This window comes from Lissotriton helveticus, chromosome 11 (assembly GCF_964261635.1).
Source record: "Lissotriton helveticus chromosome 11, aLisHel1.1, whole genome shotgun sequence".
Lineage (NCBI taxonomy): Eukaryota > Metazoa > Chordata > Amphibia > Caudata > Salamandridae > Lissotriton > Lissotriton helveticus.
In genome coordinates this window covers 39,606,995-39,624,105 of record NC_136072.1, presented here as the reverse complement: position 1 = coordinate 39,624,105, position 17,111 = coordinate 39,606,995, and the positions used below count along the sequence as shown (strand labels likewise).

General features: G+C 44.0%; 15 non-coding genes across 15 annotated transcripts; all 15 read right to left on the bottom strand.

Moving 5' to 3' along the window:
* Window positions 1–30: 30 nt before the first annotated feature.
* On the bottom strand, window positions 31–102 carry TRNAG-UCC (transfer RNA glycine (anticodon UCC)). Its single transcript has one exon. It is a non-coding gene; the product is annotated as a tRNA-Gly (tRNA).
* A 1,512-nt stretch (window positions 103–1,614) lies between these two features.
* TRNAG-UCC (transfer RNA glycine (anticodon UCC)) lies at window positions 1,615–1,686 on the bottom strand. Its single transcript has one exon. It is a non-coding gene; the product is annotated as a tRNA-Gly (tRNA).
* Window positions 1,687–2,585: 899 nt separating this feature from the next.
* TRNAG-UCC (transfer RNA glycine (anticodon UCC)) lies at window positions 2,586–2,657 on the bottom strand. Its single transcript has one exon. It is a non-coding gene; the product is annotated as a tRNA-Gly (tRNA).
* Window positions 2,658–4,169: 1,512 nt separating this feature from the next.
* On the bottom strand, window positions 4,170–4,241 carry TRNAG-UCC (transfer RNA glycine (anticodon UCC)). Its single transcript has one exon. It is a non-coding gene; the product is annotated as a tRNA-Gly (tRNA).
* An 899-nt stretch (window positions 4,242–5,140) lies between these two features.
* Window positions 5,141–5,212, bottom strand: TRNAG-UCC (transfer RNA glycine (anticodon UCC)). Its single transcript has one exon. It is a non-coding gene; the product is annotated as a tRNA-Gly (tRNA).
* Window positions 5,213–6,724: 1,512 nt separating this feature from the next.
* TRNAG-UCC (transfer RNA glycine (anticodon UCC)) lies at window positions 6,725–6,796 on the bottom strand. Its single transcript has one exon. It is a non-coding gene; the product is annotated as a tRNA-Gly (tRNA).
* A 199-nt stretch (window positions 6,797–6,995) lies between these two features.
* TRNAI-UAU (transfer RNA isoleucine (anticodon UAU)) lies at window positions 6,996–7,067 on the bottom strand. The gene has a single exon. It is a non-coding gene; the product is annotated as a tRNA-Ile (tRNA).
* A 628-nt stretch (window positions 7,068–7,695) lies between these two features.
* On the bottom strand, window positions 7,696–7,767 carry TRNAG-UCC (transfer RNA glycine (anticodon UCC)). Its single transcript has one exon. It is a non-coding gene; the product is annotated as a tRNA-Gly (tRNA).
* Window positions 7,768–9,267: 1,500 nt separating this feature from the next.
* TRNAG-UCC (transfer RNA glycine (anticodon UCC)) lies at window positions 9,268–9,339 on the bottom strand. Its single transcript has one exon. It is a non-coding gene; the product is annotated as a tRNA-Gly (tRNA).
* Window positions 9,340–10,238: 899 nt separating this feature from the next.
* Window positions 10,239–10,310, bottom strand: TRNAG-UCC (transfer RNA glycine (anticodon UCC)). Its single transcript has one exon. It is a non-coding gene; the product is annotated as a tRNA-Gly (tRNA).
* Window positions 10,311–11,821: 1,511 nt separating this feature from the next.
* TRNAG-UCC (transfer RNA glycine (anticodon UCC)) lies at window positions 11,822–11,893 on the bottom strand. The gene has a single exon. It is a non-coding gene; the product is annotated as a tRNA-Gly (tRNA).
* An 899-nt stretch (window positions 11,894–12,792) lies between these two features.
* TRNAG-UCC (transfer RNA glycine (anticodon UCC)) lies at window positions 12,793–12,864 on the bottom strand. The gene has a single exon. It is a non-coding gene; the product is annotated as a tRNA-Gly (tRNA).
* Window positions 12,865–14,376: 1,512 nt separating this feature from the next.
* On the bottom strand, window positions 14,377–14,448 carry TRNAG-UCC (transfer RNA glycine (anticodon UCC)). The gene has a single exon. It is a non-coding gene; the product is annotated as a tRNA-Gly (tRNA).
* Window positions 14,449–15,347: 899 nt separating this feature from the next.
* On the bottom strand, window positions 15,348–15,419 carry TRNAG-UCC (transfer RNA glycine (anticodon UCC)). Its single transcript has one exon. It is a non-coding gene; the product is annotated as a tRNA-Gly (tRNA).
* Window positions 15,420–16,931: 1,512 nt separating this feature from the next.
* TRNAG-UCC (transfer RNA glycine (anticodon UCC)) lies at window positions 16,932–17,003 on the bottom strand. Its single transcript has one exon. It is a non-coding gene; the product is annotated as a tRNA-Gly (tRNA).
* Window positions 17,004–17,111: the final 108 nt, after the last annotated feature.

The following is a 17,111-nucleotide window of genomic DNA, read 5'->3' as shown; positions in this document are numbered from 1 at the left end:
CCAGCTTGCAGAATATATAAGTATTTGTACTGCGTTGGCCGGGAATCGAACCCGGGTCAACTGCTTGGAAGGCAGCTATGCTCACCACTATACCACCAACGCCCTATGATCTGTATGCTCTCGGTTCTAAACATTACGACCCTGAGTGCAATGTCTATCTTGCACCAGCTTCAACGGTGCATTTGGTTTAGATACCAACATGAAAAGCAGTAGAAAGTTTTTAGCAGAGGGTAAGGAACTGGGATTGAAACCAAGGTCAAAGCTGTGCGGAAGAGAAGAATGGAAAGCAGTAGTACAAATAATAGATATGAACATATAGATGCAGCATGGGAAGCAAAGCAGGGAAGAGAAAGAGAGAACATTCCAGGAAATGCCCAGGAGATAGATAATAGCACAACTAAAAGGGAAGAATGAAATTCAAAGCATGCCCAGAAAAGTGTTTGAAGGTCCCACCAGTCATTTATGCTTATTATTGTGTGTCTTTACTTTCAAAGTACAGGGTGGATCCTTTTACGATCCCTCTCTTGTATTTCAGCAGACACAGATAGTTGAGAAGTCTTTTCTCACATAGCTGGCAAAAGCTTGCGCTTTTACTTGCTGGCAGCCTGGGAATGACAGCTTGGTCCTTGGAAGAAAAATCAAGCAAAATTAGCAGAGGATGGTTTCGATCCATCGACCTCTGGGTTATGGGCCCAGCACGCTTCCGCTGCGCCACTCTGCTCCGTTGTGAAAGTGCTCTCTTTATGCAAATAAGGAGCATTCAGCAGAGTAGAGTGGGATTGGTCGGGCTCTCACCTCATTTGCCTAAGTATATCGCAAGGCATGCTGGGTGCAGAAAAACTTAATCTTCCCCTCTCACAATCAGTCATAACTGAAAGCCAGACACTCTCAGGCACTAGCCGTTTCAAACATTTATCAAGACAGCAGCTCTTGAACCCTCTATATCTCTCTCTGTGATACTAGCGCTAACATGCTCAGGATTTGGCTTTACCTGGGAGCCAGAGATCTACCCAGTGAGGGCTTGCCCGGTGTGAGGCTTTTGAGCGTTTGGGAGCGTTCGGGACGTTGGACAGGAAACTATGCAAATTTCAAGCATCCAACCTTCCTGCTGCAGTGAGAGGCTCTTTCCATGGACATCTGCCTCTTGGATTCCTCTCAACTTGCCTTCTGATAAAACATTTTGTGAGCTGCAGTTACCTTCGACAGCTACGAGGTGGCGCTACATTCAGGTCAGAGCACAAGTATGCAAAAATGTTACGGACTTTGGCCAGATTTATCGGTGGGTCTTGCATATTTTTTTCAGAGGCTAGAAATTGCCTAGAAATGCTTTTTAACATAGAGATGCTGGAGGTATAATGTCTGGTCGGGCCTCAGCCCTTTCATTGCCTGCCCAAAATAACATATTTATTACCAGCACATGTGAATGGCGACTCTGCTTTATGAAACTTATCATATATTAGGACAATGAATATAGCAGAAGGGGCGATTGAGATGTTTGCCTACGTATTTTTTAATTTCTATATATATGGCTGATTAATCTGTTCATGATATTTCCATTTTGTGACATGTTGAACTAAAATATATCCTGCTTGCAGAATACATAAGTATTTGCACTGCGTTGGCCGGGAATCGAACCCGGGTCAACTGCTTGGAAGGCAGCTATGCTCACCACTATACCACCAACGCCCTCTGTCATTTATGCTTATTATTGTGTCTCTTTACTTTCAAAGTAAAGGGTGGATCCTTTGACGATCCCTCTCTTGTATTTCAGCAGACACAGATAGTTGAGAAGTCTTTTCTCACATAGCTGGCGCAAGCTTGCGCTTTTCCTTTCTGGCAGCGTGGAAATGACAGCTTGGTCCTTGGAAGGAAAATAAAGCAAATTTAGCAGAGGATGGTTTCGATCCATCGACCTCTGGGTTATGGGCCCAGCACGCTTCCGCTGCGCCACTCTGCTCCTCTGTGAAAGTGTTCTCTTTATGCAGATGAGGAGCATTCAGTGGAGTGACGTGGGCGTTCGGGACGTGAGAGGACGTTGGACAGGAAACTATGCAAATTTGAAGCATCCAACCTTCCTGCTGTAGTCAGAGGCTCTTTCTATGGACATCTGCCTCTTGGATTCCTCTCAACTTGCCCTCTTATGAAACATTTTGTGAGCTGCAGTTACCTCCGATGGCTACAAGGTGGCGCTACATTCAGGTGAGAGCACAAGTATGCCCAAAATGTTAGTGACTTTTGCCAGATTTATCGGTGGATCTTGCATATTTTTTTCAGAGGCTAGATATTGCCTAGAAATGCTTTTTAACATAGAGATGCTGGAGTTATAATGTCTGGTCGGGCCTCAGCCCTTTCATTGTCTGCCCACTGTAACATATTTATTACCAGCACATGTGAGTGGTGACTCTGCTTTATGGAACTTATCATATATTAGGGCAATGAATATAGCAGAAGGGGCGATCGAGATGTTTGCCTACGTATTTGTTTATTTTTTTATATCTGGCTGATTAATCTGTTCATGATATTTCCATTTTGTGACATATTGCATTAAAATATATCCAGCTTGCAGAATATATAAGTATTTGTACTGCGTTGGCCGGGAATCGAACCCGGGTCAACTGCTTGGAAGGCAGCTATGCTCACCACTATACCACCAACGCCCTATGATCTGTATGCTCTCGGTTCTAAACATTACGACCCTGAGTGCAATGTCTATCTTGCACCAGCTTCAACGGTGCATTTGGTTTAGATACCAACATGAAAAGCAGTAGAAAGTTTTTAGCAGAGGGTAAGGAACTGGGATTGAAACCAAGGTCAAAGCTGTGCGGAAGAGAAGAATGGAAAGCAGTAGTACAAATAATAGATATGAACATATAGATGCAGCATGGGAAGCAAAGCAGGGAAGAGAAAGAGAGAACATTCCAGGAAATGCCCAGGAGATAGATAATAGCACAACTAAAAGGGAAGAATGAAATTCAAAGCATGCCCAGAAAAGTGTTTGAAGGTCCCACCAGTCATTTATGCTTATTATTGTGTGTCTTTACTTTCAAAGTACAGGGTGGATCCTTTTACGATCCCTCTCTTGTATTTCAGCAGACACAGATAGTTGAGAAGTCTTTTCTCACATAGCTGGCAAAAGCTTGCGCTTTTACTTGCTGGCAGCCTGGGAATGACAGCTTGGTCCTTGGAAGAAAAATCAAGCAAAATTAGCAGAGGATGGTTACGATCCATCGACCTCTGGGTTATGGGCCCAGCACGCTTCCGCTGCGCCACTCTGCTCCGTTGTGAAAGTGCTCTCTTTATGCAAATAAGGAGCATTCAGCAGAGTAGAGTGGGATTGGTCGGGCTCTCACCTCATTTGCCTAAGTATATCGCAAGGCATGCTGGGTGCAGAAAAACGTAATCTTCCCCTCTCACAATCAGTCATAACTGAAAGCCAGACACTCTCAGGCACTAGCCGTTTCAAACATTTATCAAGACAGCAGCTCTTGAACCCTCTATATCTCTCTCTGTGATACTAGCGCTAACATGCTCAGGATTTGGCTTTACCTGGGAGCCAGAGATCTACCCGGTGAGGGCTTGCCCGGTGTGAGGCTTTTGAGCGTTTGGGAGCGTTCGGGACGTTGGACAGGAAACTATGCAAATTTCAAGCATCCAACCTTCCTGCTGCAGTGAGAGGCTCTTTCCATGGACATCTGCCTCTTGGATTCCTCTCAACTTGCCTTCTGATAAAACATTTTGTGAGCTGCAGTTACCTTCGACAGCTACGAGGTGGCGCTACATTCAGGTCAGAGCACAAGTATGCAAAAATGTTACGGACTTTGGCCAGATTTATCGGTGGGTCTTGCATATTTTTTTCAGAGGCTAGAAATTGCCTAGAAATGCTTTTTAACATAGAGATGCTGGAGGTATAATGTCTGGTCGGGCCTCAGCCCTTTCATTGGCTGCCCAAAATAACATATTTATTACCAGCACATGTGAATGGCGACTCTGCTTTATGAAACTTATCATATATTAGGACAATGAATATAGCAGAAGGGGCGATTGAGATGTTTGCCTACGTATTTTTTAATTTCTATATATATGGCTGATTAATCTGTTCATGATATTTCCATTTTGTGACATGTTGAACTAAAATATATCCTGCTTGCAGAATACATAAGTATTTGCACTGCGTTGGCCGGGAATCGAACCCGGGTCAACTGCATGGAAGGCAGCTATGCTCACCACTATACCACCAACGCCCTCTGTCATTTATGCTTATTATTGTGTCTCTTTACTTTCAAAGTAAAGGGTGGATCCTTTGACGATCCCTCTCTTGTATTTCAGCAGACACAGATAGTTGAGAAGTCTTTTCTCACATAGCTGGCGCAAGCTTGCGCTTTTCCTTTCTGGCAGCGTGGAAATGACAGCTTGGTCCTTGGAAGGAAAATAAAGCAAATTTAGCAGAGGATGGTTTCGATCCATCGACCTCTGGGTTATGGGCCCAGCACGCTTCCGCTGCGCCACTCTGCTCCTCTGTGAAAGTGTTCTCTTTATGCAGATGAGGAGCATTCAGTGGAGTGACGTGGGCGTTCGGGACGTGAGAGGACGTTGGACAGGAAACTATGCAAATTTGAAGCATCCAACCTTCCTGCTGTAGTCAGAGGCTCTTTCTATGGACATCTGCCTCTTGGATTCCTCTCAACTTGCCCTCTTATGAAACATTTTGTGAGCTGCAGTTACCTCCGATGGCTACAAGGTGGCGCTACATTCAGGTGAGAGCACAAGTATGCCCAAAATGTTAGTGACTTTTGCCAGATTTATCGGTGGATCTTGCATATTTTTTTCAGAGGCTAGATATTGCCTAGAAATGCTTTTTAACATAGAGATGCTGGAGTTATAATGTCTGGTCGGGCCTCAGCCCTTTCATTGTCTGCCCACTGTAACATATTTATTACCAGCACATGTGAGTGGTGACTCTGCTTTATGGAACTTATCATATATTAGGGCAATGAATATAGCAGAAGGGGCGATCGAGATGTTTGCCTACGTATTTGTTTATTTTTTTATATCTGGCTGATTAATCTGTTCATGATATTTCCATTTTGTGACATATTGCATTAAAATATATCCAGCTTGCAGAATATATAAGTATTTGTACTGCGTTGGCCGGGAATCGAACCCGGGTCAACTGCTTGGAAGGCAGCTATGCTCACCACTATACCACCAACGCCCTATGATCTGTATGCTCTCGGTTCTAAACATTACGACCCTGAGTGCAATGTCTATCTTGCACCAGCTTCAACGGTGCATTTGGTTTAGATACCAACATGAAAAGCAGTAGAAAGTTTTTAGCAGAGGGTAAGGAACTGGGATTGAAACCAAGGTCAAAGCTGTGCGGAAGAGAAGAATGGAAAGCAGTAGTACAAATAATAGATATGAACATATAGATGCAGCATGGGAAGCAAAGCAGGGAAGAGAAAGAGAGAACATTCCAGGAAATGCCCAGGAGATAGATAATAGCACAACTAAAAGGGAAGAATGAAATTCAAAGCATGCCCAGAAAAGTGTTTGAAGGTCCCACCAGTCATTTATGCTTATTATTGTGTGTCTTTACTTTCAAAGTACAGGGTGGATCCTTTTACGATCCCTCTCTGGTATTTCAGCAGACACAGATAGTTGAGAAGTCTTTTCTCACATAGCTGGCAAAAGCTTGCGCTTTTACTTGCTGGCAGCCTGGGAATGACAGCTTGGTCCTTGGAAGAAAAATCAAGCAAAATTAGCAGAGGATGGTTTCGATCCATCGACCTCTGGGTTATGGGCCCAGCACGCTTCCGCTGCGCCACTCTGCTCTGTTGTGAAAGTGCTCTCTTTATGCAAATAAGGAGCATTCAGCAGAGTAGAGTGGGATTGGTCGGGCTCTCACCTCATTTGCCTAAGTATATCGCAAGGCATGCTGGGTGCAGAAAAACTTAATCTTCCCCTCTCACAATCAGTCATAACTGAAAGCCAGACACTCTCAGGCACTAGCCGTTTCAAACATTTATCAAGACAGCAGCTCTTGAACCCTCTATATCTCTCTCTGTGATACTAGCGCTAACATGCTCAGGATTTGGCTTTACCTGGGAGCCAGAGATCTACCCGGTGAGGGCTTGCCCGGTGTGAGGCTTTTGAGCGTTTGGGAGCGTTCGGGACGTTGGACAGGAAACTATGCAAATTTCAAGCATCCAACCTTCCTGCTGCAGTGAGAGGCTCTTTCCATGGACATCTGCCTCTTGGATTCCTCTCAACTTGCCTTCTGATAAAACATTTTGTGAGCTGCAGTTACCTTCGACAGCTACGAGGTGGCGCTACATTCAGGTCAGAGCACAAGTATGCAAAAATGTTACGGACTTTGGCCAGATTTATCGGTGGGTCTTGCATATTTTTTTCAGAGGCTAGAAATTGCCTAGAAATGCTTTTTAACATAGAGATGCTGGAGGTATAATGTCTGGTCGGGCCTCAGCCCTTTCATTGCCTGCCCAAAATAACATATTTATTACCAGCACATGTGAATGGCGACTCTGCTTTATGAAACTTATCATATATTAGGACAATGAATATAGCAGAAGGGGCGATTGAGATGTTTGCCTACGTATTTTTTAATTTCTATATATATGGCTGATTAATCTGTTCATGATATTTCCATTTTGTGACATGTTGAACTAAAATATATCCTGCTTGCAGAATACATAAGTATTTGCACTGCGTTGGCCGGGAATCGAACCCGGGTCAACTGCATGGAAGGCAGCTATGCTCACCACTATACCACCAACGCCCTCTGTCATTTATGCTTATTATTGTGTCTCTTTACTTTCAAAGTAAAGGGTGGATCCTTTGACGATCCCTCTCTTGTATTTCAGCAGACACAGATAGTTGAGAAGTCTTTTCTCACATAGCTGGCGCAAGCTTGCGCTTTTCCTTTCTGGCAGCGTGGAAATGACAGCTTGGTCCTTGGAAGGAAAATAAAGCAAATTTAGCAGAGGATGGTTTCGATCCATCGACCTCTGGGTTATAGGCCCAGCACGCTTCCGCTGCGCCACTCTGCTCCTCTGTGAAAGTGTTCTCTTTATGCAGATGAGGAGCATTCAGTGGAGTGACGTGGGCGTTCGGGACGTGAGAGGACGTTGGACAGGAAACTATGCAAATTTGAAGCATCCAACCTTCCTGCTGTAGTCAGAGGCTCTTTCTATGGACATCTGCCTCTTGGATTCCTCTCAACTTGCCCTCTTATGAAACATTTTGTGAGCTGCAGTTACCTCCGATGGCTACAAGGTGGCGCTACATTCAGGTGAGAGCACAAGTATGCCCAAAATGTTAGTGACTTTTGCCAGATTTATCGGTGGATCTTGCATATTTTTTTCAGAGGCTAGATATTGCCTAGAAATGCTTTTTAACATAGAGATGCTGGAGTTATAATGTCTGGTCGGGCCTCAGCCCTTTCATTGTCTGCCCACTGTAACATATTTATTACCAGCACATGTGAGTGGTGACTCTGCTTTATGGAACTTATCATATATTAGGGCAATGAATATAGCAGAAGGGGCGATCGAGATGTTTGCCTACGTATTTGTTTATTTTTTTATATCTGGCTGATTAATCTGTTCATGATATTTCCATTTTGTGACATATTGCATTAAAATATATCCAGCTTGCAGAATATATAAGTATTTGTACTGCGTTGGCCGGGAATCGAACCCAGGTCAACTGCTTGGAAGGCAGCTATGCTCACCACTATACCACCAACGCCCTATGATCTGTATGCTCTCGGTTCTAAACATTACGACCCTGAGTGCAATGTCTATCTTGCACCAGCTTCAACGGTGCATTTGGTTTAGATACCAACATGAAAAGCAGTAGAAAGTTTTTAGCAGAGGGTAAGGAACTGGGATTGAAACCAAGGTCAAAGCTGTGCGGAAGAGAAGAATGGAAAGCAGTAGTACAAATAATAGATATGAACATATAGATGCAGCATGGGAAGCAAAGCAGGGAAGAGAAAGAGAGAACATTCCAGGAAATGCCCAGGAGATAGATAATAGCACAACTAAAAGGGAAGAATGAAATTCAAAGCATGCCCAGAAAAGTGTTTGAAGGTCCCACCAGTCATTTATGCTTATTATTGTGTGTCTTTACTTTCAAAGTACAGGGTGGATCCTTTTACGATCCCTCTCTTGTATTTCAGCAGACACAGATAGTTGAGAAGTCTTTTCTCACATAGCTGGCAAAAGCTTGCGCTTTTACTTGCTGGCAGCCTGGGAATGACAGCTTGGTCCTTGGAAGAAAAATCAAGCAAAATTAGCAGAGGATGGTTTCGATCCATCGACCTCTGGGTTATGGGCCCAGCACGCTTCCGCTGCGCCACTCTGCTCCGTTGTGAAAGTGCTCTCTTTATGCAAATAAGGAGCATTCAGCAGAGTAGAGTGGGATTGGTTGGGCTCTCACCTCATTTGCCTAAGTATATCGCAAGGCATGCTGGGTGCAGAAAAACGTAATCTTCCCCTCTCACAATCAGTCATAACTGAAAGCCAGACACTCTCAGGCACTAGCCGTTTCAAACATTTATCAAGACAGCAGCTCTTGAACCCTCTATATCTCTCTCTGTGATACTAGCGCTAACATGCTCAGGATTTGGCTTTACCTGGGAGCCAGAGATCTACCCGGTGAGGGGAGGCTTTTGAGCGTTTGGGAGCGTTCGGGACGTTGGACAGGAAACTATGCAAATTTCAAGCATCCAACCTTCCTGCTGCAGTGAGAGGCTCTTTCCATGGACATCTGCCTCTTGGATTCCTCTCAACTTGCCTTCTGATAAAACATTTTGTGAGCTGCAGTTACCTTCGACAGCTACGAGGTGGCGCTACATTCAGGTCAGAGCACAAGTATGCAAAAATGTTACGGACTTTGGCCAGATTTATCGGTGGGTCTTGCATATTTTTTTCAGAGGCTAGAAATTGCCTAGAAATGCTTTTTAACATAGAGATGCTGGAGGTATAATGTCTGGTCGGGCCTCAGCCCTTTCATTGCCTGCCCAAAATAACATATTTATTACCAGCACATGTGAATGGCGACTCTGCTTTATGAAACTTATCATATATTAGGACAATGAATATAGCAGAAGGGGCGATTGAGATGTTTGCCTACGTATTTTTTAATTTCTATATATATGGCTGATTAATCTGTTCATGATATTTCCATTTTGTGACATGTTGAACTAAAATATATCCTGCTTGCAGAATACATAAGTATTTGCACTGCGTTGGCCGGGAATCGAACCCGGGTCAACTGCATGGAAGGCAGCTATGCTCACCACTATATCACCAACGCCCTCTGTCATTTATGCTTATTATTGTGTCTCTTTACTTTCAAAGTAAAGGGTGGATCCTTTGACGATCCCTCTCTTGTATTTCAGCAGACACAGATAGTTGAGAAGTCTTTTCTCACATAGCTGGCGCAAGCTTGCGCTTTTCCTTTCTGGCAGCGTGGAAATGACAGCTTGGTCCTTGGAAGGAAAATAAAGCAAATTTAGCAGAGGATGGTTTCGATCCATCGACCTCTGGGTTATGGGCCCAGCACGCTTCCGCTGCGCCACTCTGCTCCTCTGTGAAAGTGTTCTCTTTATGCAGATGAGGAGCATTCAGTGGAGTGACGTGGGCGTTCGGGACGTGAGAGGACGTTGGACAGGAAACTATGCAAATTTGAAGCATCCAACCTTCCTGCTGTAGTCAGAGGCTCTTTCTATGGACATCTGCCTCTTGGATTCCTCTCAACTTGCCCTCTTATGAAACATTTTGTGAGCTACAGTTACCTCCGATGGCTACAAGGTGGCGCTACATTCAGGTGAGAGCACAAGTATGCCCAAAATGTTAGTGACTTTTGCCAGATTTATCGGTGGATCTTGCATATTTTTTTCAGAGGCTAGATATTGCCTAGAAATGCTTTTTAACATAGAGATGCTGGAGTTATAATGTCTGGTCGGGCCTCAGCCCTTTCATTGTCTGCCCACTGTAACATATTTATTACCAGCACATGTGAGTGGTGACTCTGCTTTATGGAACTTATCATATATTAGGGCAATGAATATAGCAGAAGGGGCGATCGAGATGTTTGCCTACGTATTTGTTTATTTTTTTATATCTGGCTGATTAATCTGTTCATGATATTTCCATTTTGTGACATATTGCATTAAAATATATCCAGCTTGCAGAATATATAAGTATTTGTACTGCGTTGGCCGGGAATCAAACCCGGGTCAACTGCTTGGAAGGCAGCTATGCTCACCACTATACCACCAACGCCCTATGATCTGTATGCTCTCGGTTCTAAACATTACGACCCTGAGTGCAATGTCTATCTTGCACCAGCTTCAACGGTGCATTTGGTTTAGATACCAACATGAAAAGCAGTAGAAAGTTTTTAGCAGAGGGTAAGGAACTGGGATTGAAACCAAGGTCAAAGCTGTGCGGAAGAGAAGAATGGAAAGCAGTAGTACAAATAATAGATATGAACATATAGATGCAGCATGGGAAGCAAAGCAGGGAAGAGAAAGAGAGAACATTCCAGGAAATGCCCAGGAGATAGATAATAGCACAACTAAAAGGGAAGAATGAAATTCAAAGCATGCCCAGAAAAGTGTTTGAAGGTCCCACCAGTCATTTATGCTTATTATTGTGTGTCTTTACTTTCAAAGTACAGGGTGGATCCTTTTACGATCCCTCTCTTGTATTTCAGCAGACACAGATAGTTGAGAAGTCTTTTCTCACATAGCTGGCAAAAGCTTGCGCTTTTACTTGCTGGCAGCCTGGGAATGACAGCTTGGTCCTTGGAAGAAAAATCAAGCAAAATTAGCAGAGGATGGTTTCGATCCATCGACCTCTGGGTTATGGGCCCAGCACGCTTCCGCTGCGCCACTCTGCTCCGTTGTGAAAGTGCTCTCTTTATGCAAATAAGGAGCATTCAGCAGAGTAGAGTGGGATTGGTCGGGCTCTCACCTCATTTGCCTAAGTATACCGCAAGGCATGCTGGGTGCAGAAAAACTTAATCTTCCCCTCTCACAATCAGTCATAACTGAAAGCCAGACACTCTCAGGCACTAGCCGTTTCAAACATTTATCAAGACAGCAGCTCTTGAACCCTCTATATCTCTCTCTGTGATACTAGCGCTAACATGCTCAGGATTTGGCTTTACCTGGGAGCCAGAGATCTACCCGGTGAGGGCTTGCCCGGTGTGAGGCTTTTGAGCGTTTGGGAGCGTTCGGACGTTGGACAGGAAACTATGCAAATTTCAAGCATCCAACCTTCCTGCTGCAGTGAGAGGCTCTTTCCATGGACATCTGCCTCTTGGATTCCTCTCAACTTGCCTTCTGATAAAACATTTTGTGAGCTGCAGTTACCTTCGACAGCTACGAGGTGGCGCTACATTCAGGTCAGAGCACAAGTATGCAAAAATGTTACGGACTTTGGCCAGATTTATCGGTGGGTCTTGCATATTTTTTTCAGAGGCTAGAAATTGCCTAGAAATGCTTTTTAACATAGAGATGCTGGAGGTATAATGTCTGGTCGGGCCTCAGCCCTTTCATTGCCTGCCCAAAATAACATATTTATTACCAGCACATGTGAATGGCGACTCTGCTTTATGAAACTTATCATATATTAGGACAATGAATATAGCAGAAGGGGCGATTGAGATGTTTGCCTACGTATTTTTTAATTTCTATATATATGGCTGATTAATCTGTTCATGATATTTCCATTTTGTGACATGTTGAACTAAAATATATCCTGCTTGCAGAATACATAAGTATTTGCACTGCGTTGGCCGGGAATCGAACCCGGGTCAACTGCATGGAAGGCAGCTATGCTCACCACTATACCACCAACGCCCTCTGTCATTTATGCTTATTATTGTGTCTCTTTACTTTCAAAGTAAAGGGTGGATCCTTTGACGATCCCTCTCTTGTATTTCAGCAGACACAGATAGTTGAGAAGTCTTTTCTCACATAGCTGGCGCAAGCTTGCGCTTTTCCTTTCTGGCAGCGTGGAAATGACAGCTTGGTCCTTGGAAGGAAAATAAAGCAAATTTAGCAGAGGATGGTTTCGATCCATCGACCTTTGGGTTATAGGCCCAGCACGCTTCCGCTGCGCCACTCTGCTCCTCTGTGAAAGTGTTCTCTTTATGCAGATGAGGAGCATTCAGTGGAGTGACGTGGGCGTTCGGGACGTGAGAGGACGTTGGACAGGAAACTATGCAAATTTGAAGCATCCAACCTTCCTGCTGTAGTCAGAGGCTCTTTCTATGGACATCTGCCTCTTGGATTCCTCTCAACTTGCCCTCTTATGAAACATTTTGTGAGCTGCAGTTACCTCCGATGGCTACAAGGTGGCGCTACATTCAGGTGAGAGCACAAGTATGCCCAAAATGTTAGTGACTTTTGCCAGATTTATCGGTGGATCTTGCATATTTTTTTCAGAGGCTAGATATTGCCTAGAAATGCTTTTTAACATAGAGATGCTGGAGTTATAATGTCTGGTCGGGCCTCAGCCCTTTCATTGTCTGCCCACTGTAACATATTTATTACCAGCACATGTGAGTGGTGACTCTGCTTTATGGAACTTATCATATATTAGGGCAATGAATATAGCAGAAGGGGCGATCGAGATGTTTGCCTACGTATTTGTTTATTTTTTTATATCTGGCTGATTAATCTGTTCATGATATTTCCATTTTGTGACATATTGCATTAAAATATATCCAGCTTGCAGAATATATAAGTATTTGTACTGTGTTGGCCGGGAATCGAACCCAGGTCAACTGCTTGGAAGGCAGCTATGCTCACCACTATACCACCAACGCCCTATGATCTGTATGCTCTCGGTTCTAAACATTACGACCCTGAGTGCAATGTCTATCTTGCACCAGCTTCAACGGTGCATTTGGTTTAGATACCAACATGAAAAGCAGTAGAAAGTTTTTAGCAGAGGGTAAGGAACTGGGATTGAAACCAAGGTCAAAGCTGTGCGGAAGAGAAGAATGGAAAGCAGTAGTACAAATAATAGATATGAACATATAGATGCAGCATGGGAAGCAAAGCAGGGAAGAGAAAGAGAGAACATTCCAGGAAATGCCCAGGAGATAGATAATAGCACAACTAAAAGGGAAGAATGAAATTCAAAGCATGCCCAGAAAAGTGTTTGAAGGTCCCACCAGTCATTTATGCTTATTATTGTGTGTCTTTACTTTCAAAGTACAGGGTGGATCCTTTTACGATCCCTCTCTTGTATTTCAGCAGACACAGATAGTTGAGAAGTCTTTTCTCACATAGCTGGCAAAAGCTTGCGCTTTTACTTGCTGGCAGCCTGGGAATGACAGCTTGGTCCTTGGAAGAAAAATCAAGCAAAATTAGCAGAGGATGGTTTCGATCCATCGACCTCTGGGTTATGGGCCCAGCACGCTTCCGCTGCGCCACTCTGCTCCGTTGTGAAAGTGCTCTCTTTATGCAAATAAGGAGCATTCAGCAGAGTAGAGTGGGATTGGTCGGGCTCTCACCTCATTTGCCTAAGTATATCGCAAGGCATGCTGGGTGCAGAAAAACTTAATCTTCCCCTCTCACAATCAGTCATAACTGAAAGCCAGACACTCTCAGGCACTAGCCGTTTCAAACATTTATCAAGACAGCAGCTCTTGAACCCTCTATATCTCTCTCTGTGATACTAGCGCTAACATGCTCAGGATTTGGCTTTACCTGGGAGCCAGAGATCTACCCGGTGAGGGCTTGCCCGGTGTGAGGCTTTTGAGCGTTTGGGAGCGTTCGGGACGTTGGACAGGAAACTATGCAAATTTCAAGCATCCAACCTTCCTGCTGCAGTGAGAGGCTCTTTCCATGGACATCTGCCTCTTGGATTCCTCTCAACTTGCCTTCTGATAAAACATTTTGTGAGCTGCAGTTACCTTCGACAGCTACGAGGTGGCGCTACATTCAGGTCAGAGCACAAGTATGCAAAAATGTTACGGACTTTGGCCAGATTTATCGGTGGGTCTTGCATATTTTTTTCAGAGGCTAGAAATTGCCTAGAAATGCTTTTTAACATAGAGATGCTGGAGGTATAATGTCTGGTCGGGCCTCAGCCCTTTCATTGCCTGCCCAAAATAACATATTTATTACCAGCACATGTGAATGGCGACTCTGCTTTATGAAACTTATCATATATTAGGACAATGAATATAGCAGAAGGGGCGATTGAGATGTTTGCCTACGTATTTTTTAATTTCTATATATATGGCTGATTAATCTGTTCATGATATTTCCATTTTGTGACATGTTGAACTAAAATATATCCTGCTTGCAGAATACATAAGTATTTGCACTGCGTTGGCCGGGAATCGAACCCGGGTCAACTGCATGGAAGGCAGCTATGCTCACCACTATACCACCAACGCCCTCTGTCATTTATGCTTATTATTGTGTCTCTTTACTTTCAAAGTAAAGGGTGGATCCTTTGACGATCCCTCTCTTGTATTTCAGCAGACACAGATAGTTGAGAAGTCTTTTCTCACATAGCTGGCGCAAGCTTGCGCTTTTCCTTTCTGGCAGCGTGGAAATGACAGCTTGGTCCTTGGAAGGAAAATAAAGCAAATTTAGCAGAGGATGGTTTCGATCCATCGACCTCTGGGTTATGGGCCCAGCACGCTTCCGCTGCGCCACTCTGCTCCTCTGTGAAAGTGTTCTCTTTATGCAGATGAGGAGCATTCAGTGGAGTGACGTGGGCGTTCGGGACGTGAGAGGACGTTGGACAGGAAACTATGCAAATTTGAAGCATCCAACCTTCCTGCTGTAGTCAGAGGCTCTTTCTATGGACATCTGCCTCTTGGATTCCTCTCAACTTGCCCTCTTATGAAACATTTTGTGAGCTGCAGTTACCTCCGATGGCTACAAGGTGGCGCTACATTCAGGTGAGAGCACAAGTATGCCCAAAATGTTAGTGACTTTTGCCAGATTTATCGGTGGATCTTGCATATTTTTTTCAGAGGCTAGATATTGCCTAGAAATGCTTTTTAACATAGAGATGCTGGAGTTATAATGTCTGGTCGGGCCTCAGCCCTTTCATTGTCTGCCCACTGTAACATATTTATTACCAGCACATGTGAGTGGTGACTCTGCTTTATGGAACTTATCATATATTAGGGCAATGAATATAGCAGAAGGGGCGATCGAGATGTTTGCCTACGTATTTGTTTATTTTTTTATATCTGGCTGATTAATCTGTTCATGATATTTCCATTTTGTGACATATTGCATTAAAATATATCCAGCTTGCAGAATATATAAGGATTTGTACTGCGTTGGCCGGGAATCGAACCCGGGTCAACTGCTTGGAAGGCAGCTATGCTCACCACTATACCACCAACGCCCTATGATCTGTATGCTCTCGGTTCTAAACATTACGACCCTGAGTGCAATGTCTATCTTGCACCAGCTTCAACGGTGCATTTGGTTTAGATACCAACATGAAAAGCAGTAGAAAGTTTTTAGCAGAGGGTAAGGAACTGGGATTGAAACCAAGGTCAAAGCTGTGCGGAAGAGAAGAATGGAAAGCAGTAGTACAAATAATAGATATGAACATATAGATGCAGCATGGGAAGCAAAGCAGGGAAGAGAAAGAGAGAACATTCCAGGAAATGCCCAGGAGATAGATAATAGCACAACTAAAAGGGAAGAATGAAATTCAAAGCATGCCCAGAAAAGTGTTTGAAGGTCCCACCAGTCATTTATGCTTATTATTGTGTGTCTTTACTTTCAAAGTACAGGGTGGATCCTTTTACGATCCCTCTCTTGTATTTCAGCAGACACAGATAGTTGAGAAGTCTTTTCTCACATAGCTGGCAAAAGCTTGCGCTTTTACTTGCTGGCAGCCTGGGAATGACAGCTTGGTCCTTGGAAGAAAAATCAAGCAAAATTAGCAGAGGATGGTTTCGATCCATCGACCTCTGGGTTATGGGCCCAGCACGCTTCCGCTGCGCCACTCTGCTCCGTTGTGAAAGTGCTCTCTTTATGCAAATAAGGAGCATTCAGCAGAGTAGAGTGGGATTGGTCGGGCTCTCACCTCATTTGCCTAAGTATATCGCAAGGCATGCTGGGTGCAGAAAAACTTAATCTTCCCCTCTCACAATCAGTCATAACTGAAAGCCAGACACTCTCAGGCACTAGCCGTTTCAAACATTTATCAAGACAGCAGCTCTTGAACCCTCTATATCTCTCTCTGTGATACTAGCGCTAACATGCTCAGGATTTGGCTTTACCTGGGAGCCAGAGATCTACCCGGTGAGGGCTTGCCCGGTGTGAGGCTTTTGAGCGTTTGGGAGCGTTCGGGACGTTGGACAGGAAACTATGCAAATTTCAAGCATCCAACCTTCCTGCTGCAGTGAGAGGCTCTTTCCATGGACATCTGCCTCTTGGATTCCTCTCAACTTGCCTTCTGATAAAACATTTTGTGAGCTGCAGTTACCTTCGACAGCTACGAGGTGGCGCTACATTCAGGTCAGAGCACAAGTATGCAAAAATGTTACGGACTTTGGCCAGATTTATCGGTGGGTCTTGCATATTTTTTTCAGAGGCTAGAAATTGCCTAGAAATGCTTTTTAACATAGAGATGCTGGAGGTATAATGTCTGGTCGGGCCTCAGCCCTTTCATTGCCTGCCCAAAATAACATATTTATTACCAGCACATGTGAATGGCGACTCTGCTTTATGAAACTTATCATATATTAGGACAATGAATATAGCAGAAGGGGCGATTGAGATGTTTGCCTACGTATTTTTTAATTTCTATATATATGGCTGATTAATCTGTTCATGATATTTCCATTTTGTGACATGTTGAACTAAAATATATCCTGCTTGCAGAATACATAAGTATTTGCACTGCGTTGGCCGGGAATCGAACCCGGGTCAACTGCATGGAAGGCAGCTATGCTCACCACTATACCACCAACGCCCTCTGTCATTTATGCTTATTATTGTGTCTCTTTACTTTCAAAGTAAAGGGTGGATCCTTTGACGATCCCTCTCTTGTATTTCAGCAGACACAGATAGTTGAGAAGTC